This window comes from Equus przewalskii, chromosome 1 (assembly GCF_037783145.1).
Source record: "Equus przewalskii isolate Varuska chromosome 1, EquPr2, whole genome shotgun sequence".
NCBI lineage: Eukaryota > Metazoa > Chordata > Mammalia > Perissodactyla > Equidae > Equus > Equus przewalskii.
In genome coordinates, this window is record NC_091831.1 from 92,407,652 (window position 1) to 92,432,129 (window position 24,478).

The window sequence follows — 24,478 nt, forward strand, 5'->3', positions numbered from 1 at the left end:
TGTCAGCAGGTTTGGTTTCTTCTAAGGCCGCTCTCCTTGGCTTGCAGATGGCCGCCTTCTTGCTGTGTCCTCTGTGGTCTTTTCTCTTTCTATGCCCATCCCTGGTCTGTCTCTATCCAAATTTCCTCTTCTTAAAAGGACACCAGTCACATTAGATTAGGGCTCACCCTAACAGCCTCATTGTAATATAATCACCTCTTTAAAGTCCTTATTTCCTAATCCAGTCTCATTCTGAGGTACTGGGGGTCAAGGCTTCAACATATGAATTTTGAGGAGTACAATTCATCCTCTAATATGGACTCCATGCAATTCCATTTGAATTTGAGGGTCAGCTTTTCCGTTTCTGCAAAAAAGACCATTGAAATTTTGATAAGAGTTGCACCGAATTTGTAGATGGCTTTGGGTAGTATTGACATCTTGATAATATTAAGTCTCCTAATCCATGAGCATGGGATGTCTTTCCATTTATTTAGGTCTTCTTTAATTCCTTTTAAGAATGTTTTGTAATTTTCAGGGAACAAGTCTTTCACTCCTGGGTTAAATTTATTCCCAGGTATTTTATTCTTTTCTATTGTGATACGGTGAGATAAGAAATATATATTTGGTCTTCATCCCCAGTTCTTGGCACAAAAGCTTCTAAAACCCTTGGAATTTCCTGGTAGGGGTGAAAGGACCATCTTTTGTTATTCACAATAAGCCCCCTTTTCAACCATCCCTGAGTTTATGCTAATGAGGTGGCTCTTGGTGAGCTCATAGATAGCTCCAGGATGGGAGCTGGTTGCTAGAAGAACCAACCATGTGATTAGAGGGCTGGGATGTTCAGCCCCACCTCTTGATCTCTGGGGAAGGGAGAGGGGCTGGAGATTGAGTTAATCACCAATAGCCAATGATTTAATCAATAGTGCATACATAATTGAACCTCCATAAAAACTCTAAGCAATAAGATTTAGAGAGCTGGGTTGGTGAATGTGTGTCAGGAGGGTGGCACATGCCAAACTCCTTGGAAACAGAAGCTCCTATGCTCAGGACCCTTCTAAACCTCACCCTGTGTACCTCTTCATCTGCCTGTTCCTTTGTATCCTTTATAATAAACCGGTAAGAGTAGCTTTTCCTTGGGTTCTGTGAGCTGTTATAGGAAATTATTGAACCTGAAGAGGGGGTCATGGGACCCCCTCCAATTTGTAGCCAAGTCAGATATAAGTGTGGGTAACGTGGGGACCCACTACTTGTGATTGGTGTCTGAAGTAGGGGACAGTCTTGTGAGACTGAGCTCTTAACCTGTGGGGTCTGTGCTAACTCTAGGTAGTTAGTGTCAATATTGACTTAAATTGTTGGACACTCAGTTGGTGTCTACAGAGAACTGGAGAACTGCTTGGTGTGGAAAACCCACACATAGGTGTTATTGTAAATGGAACTGCTTTCTTAATTTCCTTTTCTAGTTGTTCATTAGTGGCGTATAGAAACACAACTGATTTTTTTTTTTTAAGATTTAATTTTTTCATTTTTCTCCCCAAAGCCCCCTGGTACATAGTTGTATATTCTTCGTTGTGGATCCTTCTAGTTGTGGCATGTGGGACGCTGCCTCAGCGTGGTTTGATGAGCAGTGCCATGTCCGCGCCCAGGATTCGAACCAACGAAACACTGGGCCGCCTGCAGCGGAGCGCACGAACCTAACCACTCGGCCTCGGGGCCAGCCCCTACAACTGATTTTTGTGTGATGACCTTGTACTTTGCAATTTTGCTGAATTTGTTTATCAGCTCTGGTAGTTTTCTTGTGCATTCCTTGGGGTTTTCTATGTATAGGATCATGTCATCTGGCAATAGAGAGAGTTTAACTTCCTCATTACCAATTTAGATACCTTTTATTTCTTTTTCTTGTCTAATTGCTCTGGCTAGAACTTGTAGTACAATGTTAAATAGCAGTGGTGAAAGCAGGCATTCTTGTCTGATTTGTGAAATTACAGGGAGAGCTTTCAATCTTTCATCATGTAGTGTGATGTTAGCTGTGGGTTTTCCATAAATGTCCTTTGTCATATTGAGGAATCTTCCCTATATTCCTAGTTTTCTGAAAGTTTTTCTCATGAAAGAATTTTGGCTTTTGTAAATGCCTTTCCTGTGTCAATTGAGATGATTGTGCGGTTTGTTTTCCTTCCTTCTACTGTGATATATTACATTGATTGGTTTTCTTATGTTGAACCACCCTTGCATTCCTGTTATAAATGCCACTTTGTCATGGTATAAATCCTGTTAAAGTGCTGATGGCCTTGGTTTGCTACTACTTTGTTAAGGATCCTTGCATTGATATTCAGAAGGGATACTGATTTATAATTTTTTGTTTGTGATGTCTTAATATGGCTTTGGTGACAGGGAAATGCTGACCTTATAAAAATGAGTTGGGAAGTGATTTCTCCTCTTCTGTTTTTTGGAAGAGTTTGAGAAGGACCGGTGTTAATTTTTCTTTAAATGTTTGGTAGCATTACCAATGAATCCATGTGGTCCTAGATTTTTCTTTGGGAAGTTTTTGATGACTAATTCAATGTTTTTACTTGATACAGGTCTAGTGAGATTTTCTGTTTCTTCTTTAGTCAATTAGGTAATTTGTGTGTTTCTAGGAATTTGTCCATTTGATCTAGGTTATCCAATTTTTGGCATACAATTGTTCATAGAGTTCTCTCTTTTCCTGTTTGTTTGCTAATGCCCTCACTTTCATTTCTGATTTTAGTTATTTGCATCTTTTCTCTGTTTTTTTGTGTCAGTCTTGGGTTGACCTTAAACAAATAACCAATTATTTCTCCACTAAAATTTGGTTTATTCAGGATCAGCAAAGAATTGCAATTCAGGGTCTGCAACCATGGCAAGGAACGTGCAGTCCTGAGCAGCAAATGGAAGGAGAACCTCCTTTATGGAGGGGAAGAGGAAGTTGGGAGGGCTATTGTAAACAATGAGTCAACTGGAGGAAACTGAGACACCAGAATGTAGTGGCTTTTCATTGGCTGAGCTGTGACAGCCTCTCATTGGCTGAGCTTCTTGCTGGTTAAGTCTTTCTTCTTGTTGGTCTCTGCTATCAACATAGGGCATAAGAGCTCCTCTTTTTGGCCTCCTGACTCCATTTTAATGAGATTTCTGTTTATTAATTTCCACATTTTTCCCTTTTGTTCAAGATCTTTCTCTGAAAGCATCACTGATCAAGAGTCAGATTTTTCCAGTTTCAGCAGCCTTTTGTCCCTTGATGCCAGGAAGGACCTTTCCTGGGTGTCATGTCCCATGTCAGAGGGAAGGTGTACAGACTGGAAACCTATTATGGACACATCTGAGTAAAAGGAGCAGTAGGAGGGAGAATGTTCAGGCCTTTTTATCTTCTAAAGTCCATTTATCATCAAGTTCATAGGCATGGGAGATCATCTGAAGTGTTATCTCATCATCAAAGATTTGACAAACAGAATTCCAACAGACCTGGTCCAGCCATCTTGAGACAGCTGCCTCATCAGATGTCGTCCGCTTCAATTCCAGGCAATCTTTACTTTAAGTCACCAGATGATGTGCAGGTCCACTCAGGCCTTGGTGCTTCGTTCAGGTGCATCATGTGAATCCAAGAGTCTGGTCCCTGGAGTTTTGCAGCATAGGGGTTAGTTAGCAGTACCTCATGGGGCCTTTCCAGCGAGGCTGAAGAGGGTCCTTCTGGAGGTGTCTTCTCCCATAGATGAAATCTCCAGGTTGCAAGGTGCGATGCTTAAGGTCTTCGTCTCCCTGGAGCGCACTGTGAAAAGTGCTCCACCAACACGTGGTTGTTTTCAATAGAAGCAATTAAGCCTTCACAATACTGGAGTGTATCTCCTTTTATCAGCTGTGGGTCAAAAGAGGCAGGAGCCAAATGGATTGCGTGCCCTGTGACTCTCTCAAAGGGTTAGAGTGTATGAGTTCCAGAGGGGGTGGATCTGAGATTTAGAAGAGCAAATAGCAGTGCTTTTGCCCAAGGTATTTGGAGGGTTTCTAAATTTTGCCAATTGAGTCTTAATAATGCCATTAGTGCATTCGACTAAACCAGAGGATTGAGGGTGGTAAGCACAGTGGAAGTGCTGTAAATCCAGCCAAACAGCACAGGCTTGTCAAAGTACCTCACTGGTAAATGGGTTCCTCAATCACTGTCACGCTCAAGAGAGTGTCCCAGAAGAGGCAGTAGCCTGTCTGCAAGGGAAGGCTTCAGTCCAGTGAGGAAACATGCAGACCGTGACTACAACATTTTTATATCCCTGGGATGGGAAGTTGTATGAAATCCATCTGCAAAACCTCAAACTGTCCATCAGGCAGTTTAAAATGTCTGGGAGCGGCAGGAACAGACTTCGCTGGATTATATTTTGGAGAAGTGGGACAAGTGAGGTAGGAACTTTTTGCAGCTTTGTTAATATTTCCCAACCAATACTGATTCATGAATGCTTTCACTTTGTCAGTAGACCAATGGTTAGATACATGTACAGTGGTTAGGAGTGGGAATTTTAGAATCTTAGGTAGGACTGGGTTGTTATTTGGTCCAAACCAGAGCTTTCTCTTTTCATCAAACAAACAATTGTTGAATTTCCAATCCTGTTTTTCCTTTTCTGAGCCCAATTGTTAGGCTTCTCTAGACAGTTTTTATAAGTTATCATGTGGGGAAATATCCCTTTGGACTATGACCGAGTTGTGTCTGTTGTTGGTTCCTTTAAGGAACGCATTCCTTGCAGAAATATCTGCAAGGTGATTTCTGTTAGCTTCGAGAGTCAAGTTAGAATGCCCTGAGATCTTAATAATAGCTAAAGCAACAGGTAAAAGTATAGCATCCAATAATTCCTGAACATAGGGGCCATTTTTAATTTTATTTCCACTGGAAGTAAGGAAGCCATGTTGCTTCCACAACATTACACAATCATGAGCTACTCTGAAAGCATATCTACTATCAGTATAAGTATTGGCACTTCTGCCCTCGGCTAAAGTACAAGCCCGTGTAAGAGGACAGAACTTAGCCTGTTGGGCTGAAGTAGCCACAGGTAAAGGTGCTGCCTCAACAATATCAAAGGAGTGGCAATAGCATGCCCAGCACAGTATTTGCCATTGCCACTCTTTAATAAGAACCATCAGTGAACCACGAGAAGTCGGCGTTACCCAAAGGAGTTTCCTGCAGATCATCGTGAGGAGTCAGGGGTGACCTGTCCGTGTTACGTAGTCGTGAGGGACTTCGTCGGTAACGGAGGGGCGAAGGGTCGCAGGGTTGAGGTTATTACAACATAAAGGAGTTACGTGAGGAGCGGTTAACAGAAGGTTTCACAGGAGCTGAGGTGGCTGACTGGAATAGGTTGAGTGTGTGGGAATTCAGAGGGGCTTCCACAGCATGAGGTACAAAGACGGTTAACGGGGGTCCCACAATGCTTTTCTCGGTGGCCTGAACCAAAAGGGCAGAGGCAGTAAGGGCATTAAGGCAAGGGGCGTAGCTCTGTGCCACAGGGGCCAGTTGCTGGCTATGACAGCCTACGGGTCAATGGTGGTCCCCATGTTTTTGGGTGAGTACCCCAAGGGCATTCCCTTCCTTTTCATACACAAAAAAGAAAAAGGGGATCTGATAATTGGGATGTCCACGGCAGGTGGGTTCATCAAACTCTCCACTAGGGCCTTAAAGCCTGTCATCGTGTTCTTCTCATAAAACTGGGCCGGGATTGTTATTCTTTAGTAAAACATACCGAGGTTTGGCCATAAGAGAGAAATTTGGAATCCAGTTTCAGCAATAACCAACTAGCTTGAGAAAACCTCGCAGTTGGCGCTTTGTTTTGGGTTTGGGGAAACTCATGACACCATGAAGCCAATCTGGATCTGGGGGGAGCCCTTGTCCTGATATCAGATGCCCTAAATATCGAACCTGGGTTTGGGCAAACTGCACTTTCTCTTTGACCACTTTACGTCCCTCTAAGGCTAAAAGCTCTAGCAAGTGGATGCTGCCTTCCTGTGAGGGGGCCTGGGAGGGAGAGCAAAGCAGCAAATCATCCACATGTTGCAACCAAGTAGAACCCCCAGGGAGCTTTACATCATAGAGACCAGCCTTTGGGATTTGTGAGAAATAAGAGGGGCTCTCAGTACAGCCCTGAGAGATTCCCATCCAGGTGAATTGTCGTCCTTCCCAAGTGAAGGCAAAGAGGTACTGACCAGCTTCGGCAACTGGAATGCGAAAGAATGCACTTCATTACCGTAAAGAATTTGCTCCAGTGGGAGGGGATGGTAGTAGCGTATGAGGGTTAGGAACCAACAGGGCGTCGAGGGATAACGTGTTGTTTATTGCTCAGAGGTCCTGGACAAACCTCCATTCTCAGCCCCGGGGTTTCCTCAGAGGTAAAATAGGAGCGTTACAGGGATTAGCACAGAGGATAATGAGGCCTCGAGCCCTGTAATCCTCTATTATGGACTGTACACCTGCAAGGGCTTCTTTCCTTACAGGATGTTGATGAATTCCAGGGAGAGGTTTTGGGGGAATCTGTTTGAGTCTGGATGGGAGGTGTCCTGCGAGTTTTAACATATCAGCTGGAGATGTCGCCCAAGAGGAGGGTGGTAACTGATTCAACAGGGACAGATGATCAGTGTTTCCAGGATCAGCTCTAGAACTGTCAGAGACGGAGCAAATAAAGGATGTCAGAAAGTCACTTGGTGGGCTGTTTTGATGGCTACTGTCAAATTCTAGAATTATTTCCCCCTTTCAGGAGAAAGAATTCTGACACAATACTTTTCTAAGAAGTCTCAGCCTGATAAATGAGTAGAGGCGGAGGAACTAAGGAAAAAAGGGTGTGTGTGTCTCAAAGGACCTAAACAAGAGGGAATAGGTTCGTACAGGAGCCTGTTGAGGTTTATTAGAAATCCCCAATATGTGAACTGCTTTCGTTTTCCGAGGCGGGGCTGCTTTAGAGTAGTGGGGCTGAGCACCAAGAGTGTGGGTTGAGTGTCAATTAGGACAAAAAGAGATTCACCCCAATCTGGAGAAGGTTTTCTCCAGGCCGACTAAGAGGGAGGATTGGGAAGAACCCCTGCATTTCCTTGGAGCCCCATCCTTGAGAATTTGGAGGACATTGGAAAGGCTGGTTAGAGGGCTGGAGGCACTTAAAGCACTTACATTTGTAACAATCTCTTTCCTAACGTCGTGGCTCTGCAATAATAGCAGAAATTAGGAGGTTTTTGGTTTTCTTTTGGGGCCTTCATTTGCTGGAGTTGAAGATTAAGGATTGTAGCCGTCTTTCTTTCGGTGACTCACCTGGAATGCGAGAGAGCTGGTTTGTCAGATTAACTAAATCTGGAGTGGACACAGTCTCCCATTCCATCCTGGGCATTTTTACTAGAAGGGAAAAAAGGTCCCCATCCAGCCATTAACAAACATAAGCTAAAAGCTACTGGAGTGGAACCAACATCGGAAGGGAGACCAGAATTTTCTTTAAAAACAATCTGAAGTCGATTGTAATCGTCATGAGCAGGTTTATCAGGAGTTTTGTGCACAAGCCTGAATTTTGTTCAGGCTTTGGAAAAGCCCTGGTAACTGCCCGAAGAAGTTGTCTAGCGATGGCTACAGCCTGATCATACAACAGGTCAGCTAGTTGGTCTCCTGGCTATGATTCTAGAAACCTTTCAGGATTTTCTGATCTAGCAGTTTTCATTCAAGCTGGGCCTGGCCTTCACCAACAAGCATATGAACTGGCTGATATAAGTCAGAGAAACCAGGTTGATAAGGGTGAAGGACTGTATTAAATTCCTCAGCAAAAGTCTGAGGATCTTCAGTTACTTTGGAAACATCTTTGACTATGGTTTGCAGTTCAGCTTTAGTCCAGGGAGTGTAAGAAATTAAGGGTGTAGCCTTCGCGTCCTCAGAAGGCTTAATTCTAAAGGACAAGTTCTGGGACCTGCCCAGTGGCGCAGTGGTTAAGTGTGCACGTTCCGCTTCAGCAGCCCGGGCTTCGTGGGTTCGGATCCTGGTTGCGGACATGGCACCGCTTGGCAAGCCATGCTGTGGCAAGCGTCCCACGGATAAAGTGGAGGAAGATGGGCATGGATGTTAGCTCAGCGCAAGTCTTCCTCAGCAAAAAGAGGAGGATTGGCGGCAGATGTTAGCTCAGGGCTAATCTTCCTCAAAATAAATAAATAAATAAATAAAGGGACAAGTTCTGACAGGTTCAGAGGAAGAGAGAGTGGGGAGAGGTTCAGGGAAAAGGTGCAGTTTGGCGAGAGAGGTAGTGTGGGGGAAGTGAGGGTGTGGAGGCGGTGTGGGTGGTATAGAAGGGAAGGAGGAAGATGGCGCCTGAGCGCGAGGAGCCGGGAAAGAAGAACACGAGGCTTCACAAGCCATTTTACCCTTTAATGATTTGTTTGCCTCAATCTTAAAATTTTATTTTGCAAAGAGGCGATTTTAGACTCCTGGTAATGCCTGGAAGCCTCAAAATACCAGTTGAAACAGGCGTTCCGTTCAGTCTTGGAAATTACAGAGCTGTGGTTGTCAATTTGTTTTTAAGAAAAGTAATTTTGGGGCCGGCCCCATGGCCGAGTTGTTAAGTTCGCGCACCTCACTTCAGCGGCCCAGGGTTTTGCCGGTTCGGATCCTGGGTGTGGACATGGCACCACTCATCAAGTCACACTGACAGGGCATCCTACATGCCACAAGTAGAAGGACACACAACTAAAAATGCACAACTATGTACCAGAAGGGCTTTGGGGAGAAAAAGAAAAAATTAAAAAATTTTAAAAAAATTAAAAAGAAAAGTAATTTTGGGGGCGTTCACCAGTTCCCCATAAGGGCCGCTGGTATTCTAAGTTATGTTAAGTCAGTCCATTCAGTTAGAATTGTGCATGAGGAATGACCAAGTTTTTAAACATAAAATTGTCTAGGGTCCCTGTAGGGGAGCACCCTCAAAATCTTTAGATAACTGGGATCCCATTGCTTAGAGGTTTTTCTCTAGAGTGATGGAATAATTCTCAACAGCTCAAACAGCTTGCAACTCCAACAGTCTGAACAGCTCAAACAGGCTGTAGGCTTAATCCCAGCCAGTTCCAGCAGGAGCAGTCTGATTCGTCAGGTGGACTGAAGGTTGAGTCAGCGTAGCTCCTGGAACAGTCTGCCCCCAGAGGAGTCAGGCCAATGTGCCAGCTCAGTTCTGAGAAGGAACAGTTGGGTTCCAAAGGCTTAGCATAATTTTGGTAGAAACAGCCTGATTTCAAAAGAATCAGGCTGAAGTGCCAACCAAGTACTCACAGACAAACAAGGCCTTAACCAGAAAAGGACGAAGCCTTAAAATAGATCTTGAATAAAGCCCGGACAGCCTCAAAGGCAAAGAGGGCGGACGCTGAGATCCAGGAGAAAAGACTTACCCTCCAACTCCAGGGCCAGCGAGAAAAGCAGCGAGCTCAGTGGGCTCTGTGGTGGGTGCCGCACCTGTTTGCTCACCAGCCTCAGAGTGTCTTCTCTGGATAGCTGTAACCGGCCGCCAAAGGTTGACCTTAAACAAATAGACAATCGATTATTTCTCCAGCAAAAATGGATTTATTCAGGATCAGCAAACAATTGGAATTTGGGGTCTGCAACCATGGTAAGCCACATGCAGGTCCTGAAGCAGCAAGGGAAGGAGAAACTCGTTTATAGAAGGGAGGAGGAAGTTGGGAGGGCTGTTGTTAACAGAGTCCACTGAAGAAACTGGGAGTTCCAAGTGTAGTGGCTTTTCATTGGTGAGTTGTGACAAGTCCTCATTGGCTGAGCTTCTTGCTGGTCAAGAAGAGGAAGACTTTCTTCTTCCTCTTGGTCTCTTCTCTCCACACAGGGCATGCGGGCTCCCCCTTTGGGCCTCCTGACTCCGTTTTAATGAGGTTTCTGCTTATAATTTCCACCAAGCTAAGATTGGTAAAAATTGATCTTTTCAAAGAATGAACTTTTGGTTTCATTGATTCTTGCTGTTTTCCATTCTCTATTTGCTTCTGCTCTAATCTTTCTTTCTTTCTTTCTTTCTTTCTTTCTTTCTTTCTTTCTGTTAACTTTGAGTTTAGTTTGCTCTTCTTTTTCTAGCTCCTTAAGGTGTAAAGTTAGGTTATTGACTTGAGATCTTTCTTCTTTTTTTTACATTGTTATTTATAGGTATAAATTTTTCCTCTGAGCACTGCCTTTGCTTGCTGCATCCTATAAATTTTGGTATGTTGTGTTTTCATTTTCATTCACCGCTAAGTATTTTGAACTGAGGCAAACTTCCAAGCCCCTACTGAACCCCTGGGCTGTACTGCCCCTAAGGAGGAGTGATCAGAGACTTTCAGCTGCAAGTAACAGTCAAAGAAAAGTCACAGTGTTCTGCACTGTATTTAGGTTACAGGAATCCGGTGGACAGATGTGTCAGTGAACCTTTACAGTGAAATTGTGTTCTCCCCCAGGAGCTCCAGGACCTGTTTATAGCTGTGGAAAACATCAGGTCCAAGAAGGGAAGCCAGGGAGCTCACTACTCAATCTACTTACTCAATGATACAATTTGTCATCTCTCCTTCATTTTCATGCTCGCCAGTTTTTGGTATTTTTGTACTTTTCTAGGACAAGGTTTTACCAACTTTGAAACTAAAGCGTAAAGGGTCTCAATGTGTACATAAGAATATATTAAAAAAAGACTTTTAGAGCACAAGGATGGATTCTAGCTGTTTTGTTTTTGTTAAACCTTGGCTGTGAGGAGCTAGGGAGTGAGAAAGTATGTATGTCTGGATGGATGGATGAATGAATGGATGAATATAAATATATAAAATAATATATTTATTCATAAAAGTGCAATTTGATTTAGGACTTTAAGCTAACAAACCCAGCTAGCAAAGCAAATTACAGGTTAAAACTATTTTCTTTTTAAAGGGAAATGAATTTATTTTTTGTTTTTAATTTTTAAATTATTTTAAATTATTTGAACAGGTAGCACATTCAATGGTTCACAATTCAAAAGGTGCAAATGAGTTTACAGTGAGCCATCTCCATCCAGCTCTTGTCCTCGAGCCTTCTGATTCCCCTCTCTGCATGGAACCCTGTTGTCACTTTCTTGTATGTCCTGGACATGTTACATGTACATGTGGTGGGTTTTAACGTGTGTCCACACATTATTTAATGTCCCCTCCCTTCAAGAGGTGAAGCTTGCATTCTTCCTCCTGAGTATGAGCTGGACTTAGAGACTCACTTACAACTAATAAAATGTGACAGAAGTGACTGTGTAACTTCCAAGACTAGGTCATAAAAATATTATGTGACTTCCTCCTTGGTCTCTCTAGGATCACTTGCTCTCTCTTGGATCACTTGCTCCGGGGAAGCCAGCTGCCATGTTGTGAAGACACTTAGGAGGCCTTTTGAGAAGTCTACCTGGTGAGGAACTGAGGCCTCCGGGCAACAGTAATGTAAGAAAGACATCTGGGAAGAGGACCCTACAGCCCCAGTGAAGCCCCAGATGACTGTAGCCTGGACAACATCTTATTTTTTTAAATTGAAATATAATTCACATATCATAAAATTTGTCCTTTTAAAATATAAATATACTGGTTTCTAGTAAATTCACAAGATTATGCAACCATAACTACTATATAATTCCAGGACATGCTCATCACCCCCAAAAGAAGCCTCATACCTGTTCTCTCCCAATTCACTCCCCATTCTCCCACCCTCAGCCCCTGCCAACCACTAATCTACTTCTAGTTCTTATGGGTTTGCCTGGAAACTTCATGTAAATGGAATCGTATGATATGTGGCCTTTTCTGTCTGGCTCTTTCACGTAGCATAATGTCTTCAAGGTTCATCCGTGTTGTAGCAGGTATCAGTACTTCATTCCTTTGTATGGAGGAATAATATTCCATTGTATGGATAATACCACATTGTGTTTATATATTCATCAGTTTATAAACATTTGGTTGTTTCATTTTTTACCTATTGTGAATAATGCAGCTATGAACATATATTAAAGTTTTTGTGTGGGCATATGTTTCTACTTCTCTTGGGTGTGCAACTGTTGGGTCATGTGGTAATTTGATGTTTAACTTTTTGAAGAATTGCCAAACTGATTTCAAAGTGAGCGCACCATTTTATATTCCCACCAGCAATGTATGAGGGTTCCAATTTCTCCACGTTCTCAGTAAAACTTATCAATTGCCTTTTTTTGATGAAGCCATACTAGTGTGTGTGAAGTGGTATCTTATTGTGGTTTTGCTTTGCATTTCCCTGATGATTAATGATGTTGAGCATCTTTTCATGTGTTTATTGACCATTCGTATATATTCTTTGAAGAAATGTCTATTCAAATCCTTTGCTCATTTTAAAATTGGGTTATTTATCTTTTTTATTGTTGAGTTGTAAGAGTTCTTTATATATGCTGGATACTAGACCATTATCAGATATATGATTCGCAAATATTTTCTCCCATTCTGTCATTTGTCTTTCCATGTCCCTGATAGTGTCCTTTGAAGCACAAAGATTTTAATTCTGATACAATCAAATTTATCTATTTTTCCTTTGGTTGATTGTGCTTTAAGTGTCATATCTAAGAAATCATTGCCTAATCCAAGGTCACTATGATTTACACCTATGTTTTCTTCTAAAAGTTTTGTAGTTTTAGCTCTCACATTTAGGTCCTTAATCCATTTTGTGTTAATTTTTGTATATAGTGTGAGGTAGGGGTCCAACTTCATTCTTTTGCATGTGGATATCCAGTTATCTCAGCCCCATTCTTTTCCCCATTGAATGGTCTTGGCACCCTTGTAGAAAATGAGTTAACCATAAATGTAAGGGTTTATTTCTGGACTCTCAATTCTATTCCATTAATCTATATGTCTGTCCTTATGCCAGGACCACACAGGCTTGATTACTGTAGCTTTGCAGAAAGTTTTGAAATCAGGAAGTGTATATCTTCAACTTGGTTCTTCTTTTTCAACATTGTTTTGGCTGTTCAGGGTCTGTAGGATCAGCTTGTCAATTACTGCCAAAAAGGCAGCTGAGCTTTTAATAGGAATTGCACTGAATCCATAGATCTATTTGTGGACTTTATTAGTTTCTTAGGGCTGCCATTGCAAAGTACCACAAACTGGGTGCCTTAAAGCAATAGAAATTCATTGTCTCAGTTCTGGAGACTAGAAGTCTGCAATCAAGGCATCTTCAGGGCCATGTTTCCTCTTAAACCTTTTGGTGAATCCTTCCTTGCCTCTTCCTAGTGTCTAGTGGTTTGCTAGCAATCTTTGGTATTCATTGGCTTGTAGATGCATGAATCCAATCCTCTATCTTCACGTGGTGTTCTCCTCTGTCTTCATATGGCATCTTCTTAGAATGCACCAGTCATATTGAATTGGGGGCCCGCCCTACTCCAGTGTGACCTCATCTCAACTAATTACATATGCAAATGACTTATTCCAAATAAGGTCACATTCTGAGGTACTTGGTTAAGACTTCAACATATCTTTTTGGGGAGGACATGATTCAACCCATAACAGGGACTATTGCCATCCTAACAATATTAAAGCATCCAATCCGTGAACATGCATTATTTTTCAATTTATTTAATTTCTTCAAGTGATTTTTTTAGTTTTCAGTGCACAAGTCTTACACTTCTTTATTCCTAAGTATTTTTATTCTTTTTGATACTATTGTAAATGAAATTGTTTTCTTAATTTCACTCCTTGATTGATCCTTAGTAATATACAGAAATAGACTTAATTTTTATATATTGGTCTTGTATCCTGCAACCTTGCTACATTTATTAGCTCTGATAGGTTTGTGTGTGTGTGTGTGTCTTTGTGTGTATTTCTTAGGATTTTCTATATACAAGATCACATTATCTGAAAATAGACATAATTTTACTTTTTCCTTTCCAATCTGGAAGCCTTTTATTTCATTTTCTGACCTAATTGCCCAGGCAAGTACCTCCAGTACATTGCCTCAGGACAACATTGCCTCAGTACCATGTTAAATACAAGTAGTGAGGAGCAGACATTCTTGTGTTGTTCCTGATCTCAGAAGGAAAGTTTCTAGTCTTTCACCATTAAATATGATGTTGGCTGTGGGTTTTTCATGCTGCCTCTTAAGTTGAGGAAGTTCCCTTCTATTCCTGGTTTATTAGTGTTTTTATGATGAAAGAATGTTGAATTTTGTCAAATGCTTTTCCTGTGCTTATTGAGGTAATCATGTGGTTTTATTCTCTATTCTACCAAAATGTGTTACATTGATTGATTTTCATATGTTAAACTAATCTTGCATTCCTGAGATAAATCCTACTTGGTTATGGTGAATCATCCTTTTTCTGTGTTGCCACATTCAGTTTGCTAGTATTTTGTAGAGGTTTTTTGTGTCCATATTCATAAATGATATTGGTTTGCAGTTTTATTGTGATGTCTTTGTCTGGGGTTGATATCAGGGAATACTGGCCTCACAAATGAGTTGGGAAATGTTCCTTCTATTTTTAGTCTTATATAGTCTATTAAATAGTCTTCTATTTTTAGGAAGAGTTTCAGAAGGATTGGGGTTAATTGTTTTTTAAATGTTTGGTAGAATTAATTTGTTGATGAAATTGTCTGGTCCTGAGCTTTTCTCTGTGGGAAATTTTTTGATTACTAATTCTATCTCTGCTTGTTATAGGTCTGTTCAACTTTTCTATTTCTTACTGAGTCAGTTTCATTGAATCTTTCTAGGAAGTTGTACATTTCACCTAGTTATCTAATGTGCTGGCATACAGTTATTCATAGTATTACTTTATAATTCTTTTTATTTCTGTAAGGTTGGTAGTGATGTGCCCCTATCTTTCATTCATGACTTTAGCAGTTTAAGTCTTTTTCTCTTTTTTATTAGTCAGTCTAGCCCAAAGTTTTTCAATTTGTTCATCTTTCAAAGAATCAACTTCTGGTCTCACTGGTTTTCTCTATAGTTTTCTATTTTTTATGCTTCATTTATTTCTGCTACAACCTTTTTTGTTAAAGATTGGCACCTGAGCTAACATCTGTTGCCAATCTTCTTTTTTTCTCTTCTTCTCCCTGAAGCCCCTCAGTACACAGCTGTATATTCTAGTTGTAGGTCCTTCTGGTTCTGCTATGTGGGATGCCGCCTCAGCATGGCCTGACGAGTGGTGCTAGGTCCATCCCCAGGATATGAACCAGTGAAACCCTGGGCCGCTGAAACGGAGCATGCGAACTGAACCACTTGGCCACGGAGCCAGTCCCTATTTCTGCTATAATTTTTATTATTTTCTTCCTAACGTTTGCTTTGGTTTAGTTTGTACTTTCACTAACTTGTTATTGATTTGGGTTCTGTCTTCTTTCTTAATGTATAATTTACAGCTATAAATTTTTCTGTAAGCACTGCTTTCACTACATTCCATAAATTTTAGTCTGTTATGTTTTTATTTTCATTCATCTCAAAGTATTTTCTAATTTCCCTGTGACTTACTCATTGATCTGTTGGTGATGTAGGATTGTGTTAATTTCCACATATTTGTGAATTTCTAAATTATCCTTTGTTATTGATTTCTAATTTCATTCCACTTTGATCAGAGAACATACTTTGTATGAGTTCAATTCTTTTAAACTTATTGAGACTTATATTATGGCCTGTTTTGTGGTCTATCCTACAAATGCTCCATGTGCACTAGGGAGAAATGTGTATTCTTCTGTTGTTGGATGCGATGTTCTATAGATGTCTTTTAAGTGTCATTGGCTTATAGTGTTGTTCAAATCTTCGATTTCCTTGTTGACCTTCCATCTACTTATTCTATCCATAATTGAAAGTGGGATGTTGAAGATTCCAACAATAACTGTTAAACTGTCCAATGCTCCATTCTGTCAGTTTTTGCTTCATGTATTCTGGTGCTCTTTTATTAGGTACAGACAGGCACACCTCATTTTATTGCACTTCCCAGATACTGAGTTTTTTACAAGACCCTCCACCAGCAAAAAAGATTACGACTTGCTGAAGATCACTCAGATGATGGTTAGCATTTTTTAGCAATAAAATATTTTTTAATTAAGGTATGTACATTGACTTTTTAGACACAATGCTACTGCACACTTAATAGACTGCAGTATAATGTAAACATAACTTTTATATGCACTAGGAAGCCAAAAAAATTCACATGACTCGTTTTACTGTGATAGTTGCTTTATTGCAGTGGTCCAGAAGCAAACACGCAATATCTCTGAGGTATGCCTGTATATGTTTATAACTGTTGTATCTTCTTGATAGATTGTCCCTTTTATCATTATAAAATGTCCTTCTTTGTCCTTAGTAACAATTTCTATTTTAAGGTCTATTTTGTTTGTTATCACTATAGCCACTTCAGTTCTCTTTCAGTCATTGTCTGAATGATATATCTTTTTCCATCCTTTTAGTTTCAGTCTGTTTGCATCTAAATCTAAAGTGTGTCTCTTGTAGACAGCCTATAGTTTGATTGTTTTTAAAAATTCATTATGACAGTCTCCACCTTTATTGCAGTGTTTAATCCATTTATGTTGAGTGTAATTCCTGATAAGGTAGGATTTATGCCTGCCTTTTTGCTGCTTGTTTCCTGTATGTCTTCCGTCTTTTTTGTTCCTCTGTTTCTCCATGACTGCCTTCTTTTGGGTTAAATTCTCTAGGGTACCATTTTAATTGCCTTGTCATTTCTCTTATTATATATATTTTGAGTTATTTTCTTAGTGGTTGTTCTGGGTATCTTAACTTGTAATAATCTAGTTCAGATTAATACCAACTTTATTTCAATAATACATGAAATTTTGCTCCTGTATGGTTCTGTTTCTTCCTTCCTATGTGTTGTCATTATCATCCACATGAAATCCTTATATATTGGGGACCATCCACATCCCATTGCTGTATCATCTCACTGCCTTCTGGCCTCCGTTATTTATAAGGAGAAATCGGCTGTTAATCTTCTTGAGGATCTTTTACACATGATATGTGATAACTGGCTTCTCTCTTGTGGCTTTTAAGATTCTCTCTTTTTCTCTGGCTTTCAACAGTTTGATTATGATGTGTCTTGGTATGGCTTTCTTTTAGAAGTTCACTGAACTTCTTGGACATGCAGATTAATGTTTTTCAACAAATTTTGGAAATTTTCTGCCACCGTGTCTTCAAATACAGTCGTATGTCACTTAACGATGGGGATACATTCTGAGAAATACATTATTAGGTGATTTGGTCATTGTGTGAACATCATAGAGTGTACTTACACAAACTTAGATGGTATAGCCTGCTACACACCTAGCCTATATGGTACTATCTTATGGGACCACTGTTGTATATGTGGTCCATCATTGACTGAAACGTCGTTATGTGGCACTTGACTGTATTCTTTTTGCCCCTTTTTCTTCCTCCTCTTCTTCTAGGATTCCCATTATGCATATGTTGGTACACTTGATGCTGTCCCAGAGGTCTTTGAGGTTTTGTTCAGTTTTCTTTATTCTTTTCTCGTTCTGTTCCTCAAGATTGGGTAATCCCAACTGACCAGTCTTCAAGGTCACTGATTCCTTCTTCCACCTGCTGAAATCTGTTATTAGACCCTTCTAGCGAATTTTTCATCTCAGTTATACTTTTCAACTCTAGAATTTCTATTTGGTTCTTTTTTTTATTTATAATTTCCATCTCTTTGTTGATAGTCTCTTTTTGGTAAGACATTGTTTTTATACTTTCCTTGAGTTCAGATATTGTTTCCTTTAGTTCATTGAACATACTTTAAATAGCTGATTTAAAGTCTTTGTCTGGTCTTCCTCAGGAACCATTTCTATTGATTTTTTTTCCTTTGCATAGATCACACTTTTTTGTTTCTTTGCATGTCTTGTAATATTTTGTTGAAAACTGGAATTTAAATTAATATAAGATGGCAATTCTGGAAATCAGATTCTTCCCTCATCCCCAAAGGTTTGTGTAGTTGCTGGAGTTGTTTGTTTAGTGACTTTTCTGCACTAGTTCTATAAAGTCTGGATTCTTTTTGTGTGTGTCCGCTGAAGTCTCTGTTCCGTTAGATTAGTGGTCAGCTAATGGCTGGTCAGAGATTTCCTTAATGCCTAGAACCAGTAAATCTCCATCCTTGCCAAAGGGTTCTGTGTGCTTGTTGTGGCATGCCTCCAGAACTCAGCCAGGCACTTAACAACTCTGCCTTAGACTTCACTTTCTGCTTGTATGAGCCTCAATGTCAGCCAGAGGTGAGAGGGCCTATCAACTCTTTTCTGAACATGCACACATACCTTAGCCTTCTAGATTCTCAGGAATATGTCAGAGATTTTCAAAGCCCTTATGGACCTCTTCCCTAGTTTTACCTTTAAGCTGTTTGGTCAGCCTATTGTTTGCCCCAATTGTTATCCACTGCCTCCAGCAGCCACAAAGTCAAACAACTGCATCTAAATGTCTTTACCAACACCCCCAGGGAAAAGGTTTTTCACATTGGACATGCTCCAAGTCTAGTCAAATAAAAAGTCTTGCAAGTGCAGTCTTCCAGGGAGCCACCAGATGGGTCACATAATGACACTTTGTGGGGATGAGGCTTTCAAAGAGCTCGAGCTCTGATTCGGCCCCTCCTGTTGTCTGCCAGGCTACTGTTTTTCACTGTGGTTGTGGTTGTTGGTTTTCAAGGCTATCACAGAGCGGGATGGGGAGGGGATGGGAATAGGACAAGTTAAATTGCCACAAAGCTCACTGTTCTTATTGCGATCTAGCCATTTTTATGGATTAAAACTCCCCAGTTATTGCTGCAACGTTTTGGTTAATTTCCAGGGTCCTGAAAAGTTGATTCTGATATTTTTTGCCAGGTTTCTTATTGTCTTTATGAAGGAGCAAGTTTTTAGAGCTCCTTACACCACCATTTTCACTGATGTCATGCCCTGACCAATATCTGGACTATAAGCACACGAGAGACACTAAACCAGAACCACCCCACTAAGCCGCTCCCAAACTGCTGACCTACAGATACTGAGATAATAAACGTTGGTTATTTTATGTTACCAAGTGTTTGAGGAATTTGCTATGCAGCAGTAGATTACTAATACCATATGCAAAAGATACACGTTTCTCCCCTTTCTGATACATATTAAAGCAAACTATACACAGCGCTCTGTGCTTTCTTCACTTAGTTTATACTGGTTTCTTTCCCATTATGGGTGCCAAAGAGCCTTCTCATTCCTTTTTTTCTGGCTCTTTGAGATTCTGTTGTGCATGTATTTGACCAATAACTTTTGATGGATATACATCTCCACTCACTTAATGGTGTATATTAAGATTATATCCAGTCTTCTGCTCTTTCAAACAATTCTTGGATGAAGAGCCTTGTTTATGTAATACTTCTCTCGTGGGTAGCAAACTCCCATTTCTAATTTTGCGTTTTCCCTCTAAAAATTGGGCTTGTGCATTTTGTTTCTGTCGAAACAGAAACCCTGAATGAATCCAGTGGAAACCACAAGGATAGGCTATCATCTTACTGCACAGCAAGTCCAGAGGTTGGAGGGTTCCAGGGCTAGTTGATTCAGCAGCTCAGTAATAACACTGAAAATCCAAGTTTCTTCCATCGTTCAGCCCTGTCATTGTTGGAGGCGGCTCCATCCTTGGGCTGAGAGCAATATGGCTGTTGCAGTTCCAAATGTCACAACTAGACCCCAGCCCAGTTAGAGGGAGAAGACACTGTCTCTTCCTGTGGCTCTCTGGTGGGAGTGAGAACTTTATTCAGAATTGTCCCTGCAGACTTCTTTTTGCGGCTTATTGAGCAGAATAGGGTCATGTGTCTGTCCGTTCCTGGAGCAGTCACTGGTGGGTACAGGGTCATCATCTGTTGGGAGTGTCAGTGAAGCAGAGATAGTGGCCTTCCTGCAGGCAATGAGGGTCAACATTAAACCTGACCTTGGAGCTTTAAGAGTCTTGATATCACGGTACAAGTACAGAATTTAGTCAAAAGTATCTAGACTACCTTACAGAGTATCCCACAGGAGAAATTTTCTCAAATCTCTAGTAAGAAAAGCCTTCTAGACAACTGGCTGATTTTGTTATTATCATTATTGAACTGATCTTGTTCTGTTTCTACTTTTGCAGCTAGGAAACTCCCAGCTAAATCTGCTGCCCACTCGTAGCAATTATGGGACGCTGTGGCACGTTTTATCCTTGTATTAGCTTGTTTTCTCCTCATTTTTAAACTTGTGTGAAATTCTGGAAACTATATGTTCTTGGAATGGAGCATATTAAAAATATTTTTAATTTTCAAAAGTTAATCTTAAGGGAGACTTGAGTCTTCACTCTTCATAAAGTAATTTGGAAGGAAAATCATCATTTTCCCTTTGGGGGCTCCATGCCACCTTCGGGCAGCGGTCTTCAACCAGGTCTGTGGCCAAATTGCTAGGTACTTTGGGGAGATCTGAGCTGAATGATGAAGTAAGAAACTCATGCCTCGTGTGGGGCCAGTCTGTCCAGCCAGAAGGAAACTTATTTTTAATATCTGAAAATCCTCAGATAAATTCTTAAACCATTACTTATTTTTAGAAACACTGTACAACCTGTCCTGCCGTTCGTGTAATTTGCACTCAGGCCTCTTTTCTCTCTTGGTGACCACAACCACCAGGCCCAGCTGCCTGGACCTGCCCCAGGGTGCCTCCTGCATTGTTCTCAGCCTGCAGTGTTGTTTTTGGCCCCTGAGTTAATGCTATTACTTCCTGACGGCTGAGTGTGTTTCCTCGTTTTCTAGATTAAATAGGACCTATTTCATGGGACAAGAATAGGGCCTTCCAGCTGGGGTTTGAAGCTTTGGTGAAATGGGGGTGAGCGGAAATGGGAAGGAAGGGTGGCTTGTGAAAACAACTTGTTGCAGGGCCCCCCATTTTGCAGAGAAGGCATCAGACCACGCTCCTCAAACATCAGTGCGCACAGGGCCCTTCAAAGCAGGTGGCTGACATGCTGGTTTGGGGGAGCAGGTCTGTGCGCCCGAGAGGCTGCGGGTCCAGCCAGCGCCTGGTGATGCCCATCCGCTGGTCGCTGACCCTACTTGGAGAGGTGAGGGGCCGTGGGCTTGTTTTCTCACGCACATTCCTCTTTCTCTGGTTATGCGAGACCGTGTCAGTGGAGTGAGAGCGCACATGCCGGTTCCTAACTTGCTGAAACTTCCTCTTTTCATAGCAGGATAAGACAAATTGTTCAAAGTTTATTCAGCTTCTTCCTGAGCTTGCTGTGAGCTGCTGGTTTTAATAATTCCTTTCCCCATTGTTTCTGATCCCAATCCTTGGGGAAAAGGTTTCCTTGTGACTCAGAAGCCAGCTCTTCCACATCCAGTGATTTCTTTGAAGAAAATGGGAGAGCAAAACTGCTTCCCACCCTTCTCTGACCTTTCCCTCTCCTTTCTGGAAAGGCTCAGCTCAAGAGAGGTGGGCAGACGAACTTTCATCTTTTTCCAGATTGGTAACTCTTGCTTCTGTTTAAAGTTTCACGTTGGGGCCTCTCTCAGTTCCCAAGGGGCACGCTAGACACGCCAGCCGAGCTCGCTTGCCACTGTCCTTCCCAGGAGGGAGATCGGAGTCCTCTGTGAGGCTTCGCAGCCAGGAGGTGGAAAGTCTGGAGCATTCGTTGCTCCTCATCTGGGGCTGCCACGTGGGCCCCAGCAGCTGTCCCCTCCCCGCCTCGCCCTTGACTACTTGTGTCATGTCCACAGAGCTAAACGGCACAGGCTTCACTACGGAGTCCAGGGTCCATTTCCAGTTGGCTCCTGTCCTTGGGTGTCCACAGGCCCTCAGACTCAGTCCATTCAAATCTGAACTGGTCGTCTGCCCTCTTGAGTCTGTCCTGTCCCCAGGTCTCCTAGTTACATGTGACTCACATCACCTTCTCAGTCATTCAGGTTTTAAACCTCAAGACCTTCTACTTGCAAAAGTAATCAAATGTATCGTTTGGGAAAACCTGGAAAAGCGCAAGGCAGACAATAAAGCCCCAGTGATCCCAGCCTCCAGAGAAAACCACTGTAAACGTTCGCGTGTCTTTCTTTCTAGTCTTTTTTCCTAATCACATTTATCTTCCTCCTTCTCCCCAAATGGGTCATTCCATGTATACTGTTCTCCTATTTTTTAATAACTATGTTAATAATATAGCCTCGAGGTTGTCCATTTCATTGAATGATTTTTCTAAATCGTTAGTTTTAGCGGGTGCCAAGAACTCCATTTTGGAATCACACTGAACTTTTCTTCTTAACAGTCATCTATTGTCAGGGAGTTTGGTTGTTTCCAACTTCTTAACCTTATAAACAGCTGCAGTGAGCGCCCATCAGACTCCTGTGTGGTCCGCACCTTGCTGACGGTCATTTGAATTAGTGCTGTCTTCCAGCTCAACATCCCTCACCACCCCCCTCCCCCGAGCCCTGGCCCAGGGGAGATTGTCTTTTATGTAGATGAAATTGCAGTTTGTTTGTTTTTTTAATGAACTCTGGGTTTTATGTCATGCCTGTTCCACTGAGAGATGATAAAGACATTTTCTTCACAGTTTATTCTAATATTTTTATGTTTAATTTGGGCCGGCCCCTTGGCTGAGTGGTTAAGTTCGTTCACTCCACTTCTGTGGCCCAGGATTTTGCCGTTCGGATCCTGGGCATGGATGTGGCAGCGCTCATCAGGCCACGCTGAGGTGGCATCCCACATAGCAGAGCTAGAAGGAACTACAACTATGTACTAGGGGGCTTTGGGGAGAAGAAAAAGAAAAAAAAAGATTGGCAACAGATGTTAGCTCAGGTGCCAATCTTAAAAAATAAATAAATAAAGCTTGGCACATTAAGAATTCATTTCTCAGATAGCTACCTAGTCATCCCGACACCATTTATTGAATAGATCCATCTTTCCTCCAGGGCTGTGAAATAGCACCTTTATCCGTACACTGGATTCCTGCGTTTTGATCTATTTCTGGCTCTATTCACTTCTTTTTGCTCATCTAAACGAGGGTCACTGTTTTAATCATGGCAGCCTTATAATATGTTTTCATATCTTGGGCTAGGCCTCTCATTATTCTTTTTTCAGAATGTTCCTGACCTTCACACACGATATGAACATTAGAATGACCTGACTAGGTTAAAAAGACTTTTTTTTTTCACTTGGGAATCATGCTAAATTCATAGAATAATTTAGGGAACAAATGACATTTTTACAAAATTAACTCACCCTGAAAATAGGGTATGCCTTTTCATTTTTCAGACCTTTCATATCCCTCAGGAGCACTGGTCAAAATTCAAAAGGGACAAATGGACACAATGAAGCGTGTCCCCTCCAGCGGTGTTCCCTAGCCACTGTTTCTTTCCCCAGGGGCAATCTGTGTTACTCGTTTCTTGTGTGTACATCCGGAGACTTTAAGTTATTTACATATAAACAAATGCTAGCACATATGTATATTTTGTCTTCTGCTTTCCCCCCACTTGCCAGTAAACCTTGGCAGTCTCTTCCTATCAGCACATGAAGACCTTCCTCGTTTTCACACCTGCATAGTATTCCACGGTAGGGATATACCTTGTTTATTTACTAAGTCTTCTTAAATGACAGACATTTAAGCTGTAACAAGCAGGGCTGTCATAAATAATTCTGTGTACATATCATTACCCACGTGTGAGTATATCTTTAGGAAGATATTTCTGGAAGTAAAATCCTGGAAGGAGAATGGCTAGCTCACGATGCACATGTGTCTGTGATTTGGGCAGATCTGGCAGAGCTGCCCTCCATGGAGGTTGCACTGATTGACACTCCCCTGCTGTGTAAGTGTGCTGGTGTCCACACAGCCTTATCAACACCTAGGTTACCAAACTTTTTGTCCTTTACAAATCTTAAAGGTGAAAACTGTACCTCAAATTGGTTCTAATTTGCATTTCAATTACTATCAGTAAGGTTTAGCGTAAACTTTAAGAACCTTTCATACTTTTTTCTATGAATTTTCTGTTCATATCATTTTCCTTTTTCTACTGAATTTTCTTTATATTAAAAGTTTCCAAAAATCAATATTGTACAAGTAAGCGTTTTGTAAAATGAATGACAAACCTTTCCATTTCTTTTGAATTACTGTGGTTGGTATGTAGAATATTTTAATTTTTTTTTAAAAAGATTTTATTTTTTCCTTTTTCTCCCCAAAGCCCCCCGGTACATAGTTGTATATTCTTCGTTGTGGGTCCTTCTAGTTGTGGCATGTGAGACGCTGCCTCAGCGTGGTCTGATGAGCAGTGCCATGTCCGCGCCCAGGATTCGAACCAACAAAACACTGGGCTGCCTGCAGCGGAGCGAGCGAACTTAACCACTCGGCCACGGGGCCAGCCCCTAGAATATTTTAATTTTTATACTTGAGTTCATTCTTATTTTTTCACCTGGCTTCCCTGTTTTGTATACTATTTAGGAAGATTTTCTCCACTTAAAATATTCTCCTAGCTGCCTTGTCACCAGGCATAATCTCCACATTTTTTAAAAGACTAAGAAATATTTCAACATAAAAGTATAGAAATATATATTTTAAAAAGCCAATATACCCATCACC

At 41.3% G+C, this 24,478-nt stretch overlaps 2 long non-coding RNA genes across 2 annotated transcripts; one reads left to right on the forward strand and one right to left on the reverse strand.

The window, feature by feature from the left end:
* Positions 1 to 8,332: 8,332 nt before the first annotated feature.
* On the reverse strand, positions 8,333 to 9,489 carry LOC103546228 (uncharacterized). Its single transcript, XR_011525533.1, has 2 exons — positions 9,361 to 9,489; positions 8,333 to 9,146 (listed from the first exon to the last, which is right to left on the reverse strand). It is a non-coding gene; the product is annotated as an uncharacterized lncRNA (long non-coding RNA).
* Positions 9,295 to 11,968, forward strand: LOC139075295 (uncharacterized). Its single transcript, XR_011525532.1, has 2 exons — positions 9,295 to 9,578; positions 11,272 to 11,968. It is a non-coding gene; the product is annotated as an uncharacterized lncRNA (long non-coding RNA).
* Positions 11,969 to 24,478: the final 12,510 nt, after the last annotated feature.